Raw genomic sequence first — 13,034 nt, 5'->3', positions numbered from 1 at the left:
TTATCCACACAACAACCCAGGACAACATCAATAACAACAACAAGCATCAAAATACACAATATGGCGTCACTAGCCATCTTTCCGGCATAACATAAAATCTTCCATTCCGACATTAGACTTCCAAACTAATCTTACCATTTTCACACTCACTACTAATCAAGATCGTTACCACGTCATTTGGAAGAATTTCATGTCATTTCTACAATATATACACAAGATATACAAAATTTCCACCAACACCATAATTCACCTAAACTTCCAAATCACACTACTTTCCTTCCAAGCTTACTAACAACAATCATATTTCACATTTAGAACCTTAATCCCATACTTATATAAAATCATGAAAAATTAATAAAATTTCTTATAATTACATGCAAGCACTTCCAATGTCAATCCAAGTCATTAAACCTTTATTTGCATCACAAAGGTCACAACTAACAAACTAAATGAACTTGAATTCATTTTTCCTCCACACTAGCATAGCTCACGGCCAACACATCATTACACACACACACGTCATGCACACACACACCATACTTCCATGATTCTCATCTAGTTCTAAGCATTATAACTCATACACTTATTCCATAACACAAAATATAGAATTCATACCTTTTCTTTAAATTCCAACTTTCCACCAACGTGATTCTTTCGCCAAACTAATTATACCACATTGAAGAGCGTCTTGAGCTTGTTACTAATTCAAGAAGAACAAGATTTTTGGATTGAGATTGAAGGCTAGAAATTTTTTTCTTTCTTTCCTCTTTTTCTTTCCTTGGAGCCGAACCCTCCCCTCTTTTTTCTTATTCTTGCTTTGTTTCTTTTTTTTTTTTCTTGAAGGTTCTATGGATAATCACATGTATATATATCCTATTAATTAATTAAATGGTCACATGATCTCGATGTGCCATGGGCTTGGGCCAACCCTTATACTTGGGCTTCACTTTCTCTTGTTTTATTTTGAGCCCAATTTATTAAAATCTCGTTTTGTAATTTCCGAAACAAATTTCCAAAATTCCAATTTTGCCCTTGGCCTCCTTTCGTAATTTCACACCAACGTACTCCTAACCTACACCTTCATACCAAGCAAGGTCCAAATATAGCCCCGCCCCTTTCAAGTCAAAAATATTTTGAATCTTCCGAATATGCAAAAATGCCGGATGTAACACTTGTCCCTCTTCGACCGAAGACAATGAAAGTGTTTTCGGACGAAGACGTTGACGTGTAGCCTATTTTAGCTAGGCAAAGAATTACAAAAGGATAAGTACGGAGAAAGAAGCCAGATGTTGATATAGCTTTGACAATACTCTCCATCCGTCGGCACGGTTGTGATGAAAAGAAAAATGATAAAAATAGAAGGATTGTTTAGGGCCGAAAACATTCGCGTACCCACGTCATCGCTTCCAAAATTGCCCAGTGTCGAACTATGAGACGTTGGAAGGGTGCAAGATTATATACTTACTGGGGAAAGAATGATTCTCGCCTCGATGTGACCGAACTCTACATAGAGCTTCCTACATATCTCGTCAATCACGAGAATCAGGTCAATGTAGTTCGAAAAATGATAACTAATGGATGTCGTGACAAATTTTGATTGTCCGATCAAAATTTTGCCCTAGTGTTGTTGGAGTAGTCCTAGCAAGTGTAGGACGAAGGACGGTCGTGCTCGAATTCAAGCTACCTACATATCCCTGAGATGGGAGTCAGACCTATTGTAGTTCTGGGAAACTTGTTGGGGAAGAAAATGATTCATTGCTAGAGGGGCGACCGAACTCAGAGCCATGGATTGAAATGAACTACAAAGTTGTATGTCGGGACCCTGATGAAAACATCGGGTTGTGTGCCAAATCTTTGAATATAGAGGGGTCCTGGATTGTGTGTGAGGACCTTGATGCATGCTCCGGTTTATGTGCCGGAACCTTGAAATGAAATAAAGTCTCGTGTTGTATGCCGAGATCCTGATGCATGCTTTGGTCTGTGTGCTAGAGCTTTGTAATGGAATACCCATATTTGAAGGTAGGCGCCTATAAAAAAAACTAAAATACCCATATTTGAAGGTAGGTTCCTGGCCGAAAGTAAACTACCCGCATTAGAAGGTGGGTGCCTGACTGAAATTAAAATACCTGCATTAAAAGGTGGGTGCCTAACTGAAATTAAAATATCTGCATTAGAAGGTGGGTGCCTGGACTGAAATTAAAATACCCGCATTAGAAGGTGGGCGCCTGAACTGAAATTAAAATACCCGCATCGGAAGGTGGGTGCCTGACTGAAATTAAAATACCCGCATTAGAAGGTGGGCGCCTGACTGAAATTAAATTACCCGCATTAGAAGGTGGGCACCTAACATCAATTAAAATACCCGCATTATGAGGTGGGCGCCTGAACAGAAAGTAAATACCCTAATTAGGAAGTGGGTGCCTAAACTGGAATTAAAATACCCGCATTAGAAGGTGGGCGCCTGACTGAAATTAAACTACCAGCATTAGAAGGTGGGTGCCTGAATTGAAATGCCCGCATTAAAAGGTGGGCGCCTGACTGAAATTAAAATACCCGCATTAGAAGATGGGTGCTTGACTGAAATTAAAAATGCCTGCATTAGAAGGTGGGCGCCTGAACTGAAATTTAAAATACCAGCATTAGAAGGTGGGCGCCTTGACTGAAATTTAAAATACCCGCATTAGAAGGTGGATGCCTTGACTGAAATAAAAATACCCACATTAGAAAGTGGGCGCCTGACATAAATTAAAATACCCGCATTATGAGGTGGGCGCCTGACTGAAATTAAAATACCCGCATTAGAGGGTGGGCGCCTGACATAAATTAAAATACCCGCATTATGAGGTGGGCGCCTGACTGAAATTAAAATACCCGCATTAGAAGGTGGGCGCCTGTATTGTTTTTTTATGCATTTTCGTTGTTTTTGTGTAAAGAATGTTGCAAAATGAAGAAGTGAAGAGAGAATCATGTCTTGACTTCAGTTGGTACCAACAATTAATTTTGGGCATAAGAATTCCATCATTTTCTTCCCAGCTAACCGAGATTGATTTCAGGATAATTCCTATAGCTTCAAGTGGTACCTCAGACATACCTACGTATCAACAAGGTTTGTTTGTCTTGCTTCAAGAAAAGGTTTTGAACAACAGCTATCCTCATGTTTCAAGTGCCCTCACTAGAAAGAAAGTCCCTTTTTCACACATATTTAGTATTTTTGAACTTTGGGACGTCTAGAGAAGTACACTCATACTCAGAAAGATGTTCAATGCATGCAATTGTGCTACCATAAGCTTGGCCGTCATATAAGTATCCACTAATGTAAGAATCATTGGCATGGGATCACGTAGGGCTTGTTATCGGGTTGTAATGTAGGCTTGGGAAAAGGGTAGGATATCATTTGGGTAAGGAGTGACTAATCCTTCCTTGAGCGTCGCACTATGGTTGTGCTTTGCATTGGTGTGCTCTGACGCTGATCTGCTTCGTTGTGTTGTCCCTTTCTTTTGTGCTTGTGCGACTTCTTTTGCAAGTTTGAGCACTTTTTTTTTGGAGTTCGGGGTTGTATGTCCGAGACTCTATGGAGATTAAGAGAATTGACCTGGGTTGTATGCCCGAAGTCTTGATGCTAATTCTGGGTTGTATGCCGGAGTGTGAAAAATAAAAAGGAATAACGAGTTGTATGTCCGAGATCTCGAATGACTGATTTTTTTTTGTTGTTGTGGGCTCCTTCTTACTTTAGAGGTCGTTCTTCGTCTTTACTTTTTCGGGACCGTTGATTTTTATTTTTTTTTGGAAGCTTCAGCTTGGGTCTCCATCCACGGTTCTACGTTTCTAGTGCACTCAAGAAGGTCGGGCCAAGAGAGGGATAGTTCGTGTATGCACTCAGAAATGATATAGGCTTATGCTGTGGTTGTCAAAGAAAAGGCTTTAGGCTCAAAGGGGGAATGCTAGGGATAATGTTTTTTGGTAGGTCAAAAAGGCTAAAACGGGTCAAAAAAGGCCTATGATCCTTTCCTATAACAAGTGTTACTCATAATTTCGCCTCAACAGACATTCAGGCCAAGTTCTAGATCGACAATGCAATGCAATTGAACGCTATCTAAAGCTCACCACACAATGCACCTCAAACCATGAAGTTGGTTTTGTTCTTGTCTTTGAAGCATGCGACAGAATTTTTCAAGTGTCACTAAAGGTGTGAATTAGAGGTACCAAAAGAGCCTATGGTTTACCATGAAGTCAGTCCTCTCCATCATATCAATTGTCACTTCTTTCTTTCCTATGCACATTCCTAACTGTGTTGGCACCAACCAAGTCAAAGATATGAATCTAAAAAATATTTTTGTATTTTTGGAATAAGGGGTACCGAACTGAAGAAGGGTTGCCTACGTATCTCATCTTTGATTAGAGTCAGGTGTGCGTAGTTCATTCAGATAGGATAGAAAGAAAGAAATAAAATATTTTTTCTTAGATTTTTCAAAATAAAGTATTTTATTTTTATTTTTTGAATAATGAATACCGAATCCAAAAGGGCTGCTTACGTATCTCATCAAAGAAGAGAATCAGGTGTGCGTAGTTCTCGTAGCTAGGATATAAGAAGAGGTGCCGATTAAAGGTGGAGTTTTGCAAGTACTCTAACAGACGGCAAAAGGGTGTGTCGATCGTAGGCTTTGAAAATTATCCATGAAGGGACTAATCATAGGCTTAGAGTTTTGAAAATACCTTGATAGGCGATCAGAAAAAATGAGCCGATCTCAGCCAAAGCTCTGAAAATACTCTAACAGCGGCCGAGAAGAAGGATGTCAACCGTAGATGGAGCCTTGACATTACTCCAGTATGTTGACAAGATTGTTATGGAGGAGAAGGTCGGACGTTGGCAGAGCTTTGATACTACTCTGCATCCATTGGCATGGTTGGCTATGAGGAAATATCAATGTCGGCGGAGCTTTAAAAATAATTCGCGTCCACTGGTAAGGTGATAAGAGGGGATGCCGACCTTTACGGAGTTTCTAAAAATACTTCACGCCCATCGGTAAGATTGCAATGATTGGATGCCAAACTGTTTGTGGAGCATTGACATTACTCCTTGTCAGCTGGCACGATTATTGTATAGTTGAGGGGGGAAGGATTTACTTGTGTTAAACTCTTGGGGTTGAAAAATAAAGGCCGACACGCCAAAGTTCCATGGCTTGCGATGCTTGGGAGAAGAAGAAAAGTTTATATCCTAGAATTTGAGACCAAAGATAGGTAATGGTTGGGGTAAGGCTGGTATTGGCATTGTTGGGTTTTGGATTTGAAGAGGTTGATTGACGCTCTTAGAAGCCTTTTTGGAGAGCGTCTTTGAACTGCTCCAAAATAATTGACCCAGTTTTTTATTCCGGTGAATTATTTTGAAACAGTGGGGAGACCAAACCCTTATGTAGGGTTGCCTACGTATCTTGCCAGGACAAGAATCAGGTCAGACGTAGTTCGGGAAAATACGATGTTTTATGTGATTTGTATGATTTCTATGAATTGGTGGTTGTATTGAAAATAAGTGAGGCTACGAACAAGAATTCAGATATGGAAAAGTGTGTTCTGGAGATGGAAAGAATGTACAAGACCGTTTTGCATTAAAAAAAGAATGGTAAAATCAAAATAATAGTACAAAGACCGAAAATGGGTATGAAAAATAATATGGCTGTGACGGTGGTCGTAAAGACCAAAAAATGGGTGTGAGGGTTTGGAAAGGTTCCAAGCTCAACACAAGTCAACCAAAATTGTCTGATAAAGCAGGCAAGGCGGAAGAAGGTATGTCTAGTATATATGTACAACTAAAGAAAGTCTAATAAATATAGTATGTGAAACAAATAAAGAATATGTAATATGTAAAGAGCATGTAGCAAATAAGAATGTGTGACAAATAAAGAATGAAATTAATCCGGCTAGAGCAGTGATCAAAATTATACATACAACGGCCTAAGAATTCTAAGAGTAGATTCACCTAAGTTGATAAAGAATATTCGGACAACTGCGAGATGGCAAGTAGTAAGACTAGCCCACCAATCTCTGAAACTAAGGAGTTTGAAGAAGGTTCGGAGGAGTACAAAGCACAACTCCCGTGTACAATGTGTGTATGTGTATGGCCAAAGACTCAATTGAAAGTACGAGAACAATATAAAGAAAGCAGTAACATGTAATGTCTTCAAACAAATAAGGAACACAAGTTTGGCTTTGCTCGCGTCCTTTCAAAGATAATATTGTAGCAGTTCACGATATATATATAACAAGTAATAATAATAAAAACAGATAAATAATCACATATCCCTCAAGTGCTCACTTAAACTAAGTCTGCTAAGGTCAAAACCTAGGTTATCCCCAGCAGAGTCGCCATTCTATTACGCCATATTTTGAATCGGTCCAAGATAGTTTGCAACTTCCTAATTCTTCTAACTACCATTAAAAGGGTTAGAGTCGCCACCTTATTTTTTGGGAAAATCAAGAAACCTATATGTATTTGTGTGTCTACTCCATTTTAGTCCACGAAACCTATGAGAATCTAGATAAGGGTTTTATTTACCGTGAGGGGAAGGTATTAAGCATCCCTCAGAGCCTGTCCAAAGACAATCCTTAAACTTAGTTTAACTGAACACTAGAGGCGAATTATCTATCTGTTTATCATTATTATTACATGTTTTTAAAATGTTGTGATTTCATGAAAAAGCTACACTAGGTGATAATATGTTAAGTATATGCAGTGTATAAAAAATGTATTTATACCAAGTATCAAGTATTTATAAAGAATGTATATCGATAGGATTGTACAAAGGAGTGTAAAGAAAATATACCTCGTTCGATAGTAGTGTATTTGTTGGTATAAAGAATGTATATATGTTAGTGTAAAGAATGTATATAACTATATAAAAGATGTATAAAAAATATGAGATTATGTAAAATAGGTATATCAAGTATATAAAGAATGCGTATTTATGTATATAAAAAAATGTAAGTATATGAAACATATAAAGAATATATTTCAAATATAAAGAGTGTATATCAAATAAAAAAATGTATAACTAGATATATCAATGCATAAAGAATGTAAAAAGGTTTTTAAAAATATTCATTCGTGTAGAGATCTTATATAACAAAAGAATTCAGAAAAAAGTGAAGTCGATTTGACTTGTTTCTACCATTTCGTAAAAGAGTGATTGTTTAATGAACATCCTATCAAAAAAGTAAATAAAAATTTTTTTGGTTAAAAATAAGTATAAGGAATTGTGAATAAAAAATGAGTTAAAATATGTAATGCTTTTAAAGAATAAAAGATTTGTAAATGGACGACTAAATATTTACCTAGCGTCAATTAACTTAACTAAAATATGTATTAGAGTACACGTAACAATATAAAATGTACATTGTATTAAAAGTGTGTAAAGAATATAAAATAAAGGATGGACTAGTATTTTTGCCTAAATGCCAAAAGTGTGAATTTAATTAACGAAGTATTTATACCAAGTCAATTTAATCTATTTATGGAAGTATTGACGGCCTAAGTCTTGCCTAAAGCGAATGACAAATTTTAAGTTAAAATAACAAGGCGACAAGTAAATAAATATATATCAACCCGTCATTCCAAAAATAAAGTTTTCACTCTACTACGAGTTTATATTTTGTACCGTTATAAAGAATGCAGAAAGTAAATACAAACAATGATTCGGGTTACTTCCGAGTATCGTCTTCGAGATGTATTTCCCCGTACCTATATAGGCACTTGGTAAAAATGTTAGTAAGAGAATAAATAACTATCTAATGAATTAAAGAAATGATAAATAAACTTAAAATAAAAACCCGTCTTTTGTATATGGGGGCCTTGGAAATCAGACGAAAATTTCTTCATCGGCCAATTCAGGTGTAGTATCGTTTCAACCAAACATGCCACAGTGAGAAGAACCAACCAAATTAATAGTGTAAAACTGTTGTCCAAGGAAACACAGCGAATAATAAACTTTCAGTTGAAAACAAGAATAATAAAAATGTGCAGCAATGATTCAACAATGCTAAAATTAGGTGTCAACAAGGATTACATAATTAATACATGTTAATGATTAATTAAAAATTATTAATACAGATACGACACCTCCATGGATCCCAACCCTCTTCATTCGGGGCCCTTCGATGCATCAGTACTTTATCTAAAAGTTATTCATAGGTCCCAGCTATTATGGGATGGGGAGATATATTCTAGTCCGTTGTTCCGTCCTCGTAAGATAGAACATGCGTTGGATCTTATGGGGGCTCGACCCCCACATCATCGTGCATTAGATATACTTTATCAGGGCGGTGTCTACCATTGCGTCGCTGTTGGTTGAGTACAACATGATAGGGCTCCTGTGACGGCCATAATTGAGCGATGGCGACCGGAGACTCCCATATTTCATCTCCGTATTGGTGAGGCCACTATCACGTTTGAGGATGTGGAGGTCATCTACGGTCTACGAGTAGATGGACACCCATTATATATATTAAGGAGCCTCAGCAGCTCAGATGGTATCGGCAGGAGTTAACTAGGCTCACTAGTTTCGTGCAGAAGGAACATGATTTCTGGGGACAGACTCGGGTATCATTGGTTTCTCTCTGTACTCATTTGCGCCTCATAGACATCCAACATCCTATTACATCGGACACACCTCAGGTGGAGGTCGATTATCGTGCCCGTCTATACTCACTCATCATATTCGGGGGCATCTTGTTCCCGAACACATCGGGTTCCCATGTGAGCTTACGGTATTTGGTATATATGGAGGATCTGGGCGAGTTGGGATGTTATAGTAGGGGAGTTGCTATTCTGGCTTACCTGTATCGATCATTATGTCGAGCGTTTATAGGCGAGCGTGCAGATTTTGGCGGATTTCACACACTCCTCCATGTAATATATTTAATGGTGTGTAATTTTATTCTAAATATAACTTTTTTTTAATCGATGACTAATATAACATTTTTTTTAATAACCCTTTCAGATATGGGTGTGGTCTAGGATGAGGCCTTTTCAGCCTGTACCTGCGCACCCTCAGCCTGACTTCATTGTTAAGGGCATGCCCTACGTGAGGAGAGGACGGGAGGCGTAATCCGAGATGTGGATACGCACCACAGACTTCTTCCGTTCAGGGATCAGGTAGATCGTATGACGGCGGACATGGTAGGTTATTATCTTATTTTTTTATTATTATTTTCGTATTTATTCTCTTACTAACACTTTTACTAAGTATTTATACAGGTACCCGGAGATACATCCCGAAGAAGATACTCGGAAGGTGAGGAGAACCACCAGTTTACTAATTTTTTTTTCCAGTTTTTTTATATGGAGGCTGTATGATCAGCTTTTGGATCAGTTGCCTGCATTTTGTAGGGTTGGTGAGCATATGTGGAGGTCGCGATGTCTGTTGATACATATGGATATCGTTGAGGATAACGCGCCCCATCGCGTCTTACGACAGTTCGGGCATGTACAAAATATACCTGAGTCGATTGCTTGGGAGCACCACCACTATAAGCGGGACGAGCGTGCAGTCGTCGATGTTGCATTCCTGGCCTTTATTCTGGAGCTACTCCATCGTTGGGATCACAGGATGGGGTCGGTAGCGATGATCGAACATACGACTTCGATCCTTGATTACATGGAGTGGTACCGATAGATCACGCGCAGCCTGATTGGCAAATCTGGGACGCGTCACGTAGAGGACCGAGGATATGCAGCACTCGCGGGAGGGTTTGAGGTGTTGGTAAGTGTACTCCACTTAAACTTAATTAATCGTCTAATATATTACGTTACAAATTTATTCAATTATTAATATTTGCAAACAAATGCAGGTACAGATCATACACACGATGCGCTTGTAGAGAATGGGCCATATGCATTCCTCCGAGACAGCAGGATATGCATCCCAGATGGTTTAGCTAGCCGATAGTGGTATGCAAAAATCACAAGAGCTCGAATGTATCTATGAGCATGTTTCAGATATCCCGTATTAGGCCCCTATAGCATGTGGTCGTGGTCATGCTCGTGGAGGTGGTGGGGCTAGAGGGGCTGGTGGACGAGGGGGTAGAGACAGAAGGGGTGGGGCCAGAGGGGATGGTGGCCGAGGTTGTGGCGGTAGAGGCCTCCGTCTAGTAGATGAGCCTGATGAGCATGCTATTGTTCCCGCTTCAACCCAGCAACATCTGTCGACTTTAGAGCGTCCGTCGACTTCTTACCGGTCATCGACACCTCTATATATGCCGGTGGAGCTATATTCAGATCACATAGACTGGAGATCAGTAGAGGCATACCATACGCAGCCGCCAGTTCATCATCTAAAGGGTGAGCGGCCAGTTCGTGATCTACAGGGTGGCAGAAAAATGGAGTACGACTACACATTCCTGGACTTCGACAGCTAGAGCCAAGATTTAAGTGTTTGAAATAATTATTTTAACAAATTAAAATACATATACTAATTATTATATAATTTTCCATTTCTTAGGATCCAGCTCTGGCACCATCTACATCTTCGACTCCGAGGCCTGCTCGAGAGATCGCTGAGGAGCCAGCTACTCATCATCCATCTCAGGAGCCCGTCGACACACATGTTTGATTTTTTTTTACAAAAAGATATTGTATTAATTAAATCTAAATTATAATTAGGTTTTAATTGTTATATGTTATTTTAGGTTTAGTTTAGAATAAATCCAAACTAAATTGCTTATATATTATTTCAGGTTCATTCTTCTGCGCCTGTGGGCCCGTCTCCAGCTCCGGCACCATCTACATCTCCGGCACCATCTACATCTCCGGCTCTGGGGCCCGCTCAGGAACCCGCTCTCAGGAGACCGCTGAGAAGCCAACTCTGGAGCTGTCTCATCATCCATCTCAGGAGCCCGTCGACACACAGGTTTGATTTTTTTACAAAAAGATAATGTATTAATTAAATCTAAATTATAATTAGGTTCATCCTTTTTTTAAATGTTTATATGTTATTTTAGGTTTAGTTTAGAATAAATCTAAACTAAATTTTTTATATGTTTTTTCAGGTTCATTCTTCTACGCCTGCGGACCCGTCTCCTATTGAGATTGACCCACCTCCTGATGCTGATGAGATTCCGACCATAAAAATCCCACACGGGCCCCACAAGAAGCATGTTATGCTCGAGGGAGAAAGGAAGGGAAGGAAGGATGATCATGACAGAGCATCCTATTATTAAAAGGAAGAAGGAGAATGGAGTTGATGGTGAGAATAGTGGGGATCGCCTTAGGCCTAGGGTTACTCTAAAGGCTCCCATATGTGGGACCTAAGGAAGAAGGGGGATGGAGATTGTATATATGTAAATAAATTGTACATTTTATGTTAATATTATATTTTTACTGGTATTATTTTCTTAATGATAATTAGTTATCTTAGTCTTTATTATCTATATATAATTAAAAAGAGGATAGTTTGCCTTAAGATTTTGACAAGTGTCAGCGTAGGATAATGACACTTGGTAGTTTTAGGACAAAAAATAGTTAATTAGTTATTGTCTTTTAATCTATATTTAACTTTAAATCTAAAAAAAATCTATAAGTAGTTATTATTTTTAAATTAAAATTAAAAAATAATTAACTAAAGAAATCTGAATTTGGGTGATTTTTTATTTTTTACGGTTTTATCCTAAAAAAACTGAACAATTAGTTTTAAGTAGTGGTCAAGAATACTACGTTTCTGCATATCCTTCAAATTTATAACAACTACTTCTGTGACATAACCAGTTTAAAACTTTGCATGCTCTTAACATTCAGTTTTTAAAATTTATAAATAACTTCTTATGCTACAACCAACCCAAGCCTCACCCACGTTCCCCATTTCCCATTTCCACCTCTAACTCAACTATTTATATTTTTCATACACTAATGCTGTAACATCATTATTTAATTCGGAGACAGATTTAATATTGTCTTCAAGTTCATATTTGTATTCAGTTTCAACTACAATGTCGTACATAAATGTGAGTATGATGATGCTAGAATTGAGGAGGTTTAGGCAAAGTTTCGAACGAAATGACTATATTTTGTATGGTTGTTGTGGGCATCAAAGGAGTCTAAGATGATTGATGCAGAATTATGAGGAGTATTATGAAAATTGTCACTGTAAGCCAAAGATAGGTATTTATCATTTGTTAGTTTATAGAAAAGTATAAGTTTTCCGCTAAATTTTTAAAAAGAATATGCACGTTGATAAGAGAATTTGTTTCCAAAGCTTTATGTATGTCTAAAATCTTCCTTGCCGGGGAGAAGGCGAGAACTGAGAAGATTTAGGTCTCACTAGATTTTTTTTTTGGTGGTGGGGGTGTGGGGTGGGGGTGGGGGTGGGGGGGGGGCTTTAAATCTATGAATACTATTGTTTTGTCATGCATTCTTTTAATCTATTCTGCATGGAATTTATTTGTTTGTAATTGTTCCAACTTCCAAGTGAGGTTTTTAGTGAGAGATTAAGTGATGCCCATGGAGTATCTTAAAAGGACAACTTGGAAAGACATTATTCTATAAAAGTAAATTGCATCTTAAGTAAGCTGATATACATTTTTTAAAATGCAATAATCAAAGGATTTAAAGTAGTAATCTCTATGCTTCTAAATTTTTATCATTATGTTTTTTCTTGCACTATAAATTTTAACATGTTATTGTGCACTATTATTTCACTATTTTTCATTTTATGTTGGTAGTATTACTAGCTGGGTTCAAATGTTTGACGGCAGAAGCGAATCCAGGATTTCATGAGGATGGGTCACCATTGCTTTAAGATAAGATATAAATTTTTATGGGGACATCGACTTCCCCAGCAAACGATAATTAATTATATTTTTTTTAAGAAGTAAGTTGTTTTATAATTACAATGGCATCAAAGAGATGCATAGTTACAAAAGCAGAGGAAATATCAACTCATACAAAGATAACAAAAACCTATCATAAGTCTAAAGAGCTGACAAATCCGGCCTATCATAAGATTAAAGAGCTAATAAAATCCAAAAAAAAAAACTAAACGACCCTTCTA

This window comes from Lycium barbarum, chromosome 2 (assembly GCF_019175385.1).
Source record: "Lycium barbarum isolate Lr01 chromosome 2, ASM1917538v2, whole genome shotgun sequence".
Classification (NCBI taxonomy): domain Eukaryota; kingdom Viridiplantae; phylum Streptophyta; class Magnoliopsida; order Solanales; family Solanaceae; genus Lycium; species Lycium barbarum.
The sequence above is the reverse complement of the archived record's forward strand: the minus strand, read 5'-3'. Positions refer to the sequence as shown.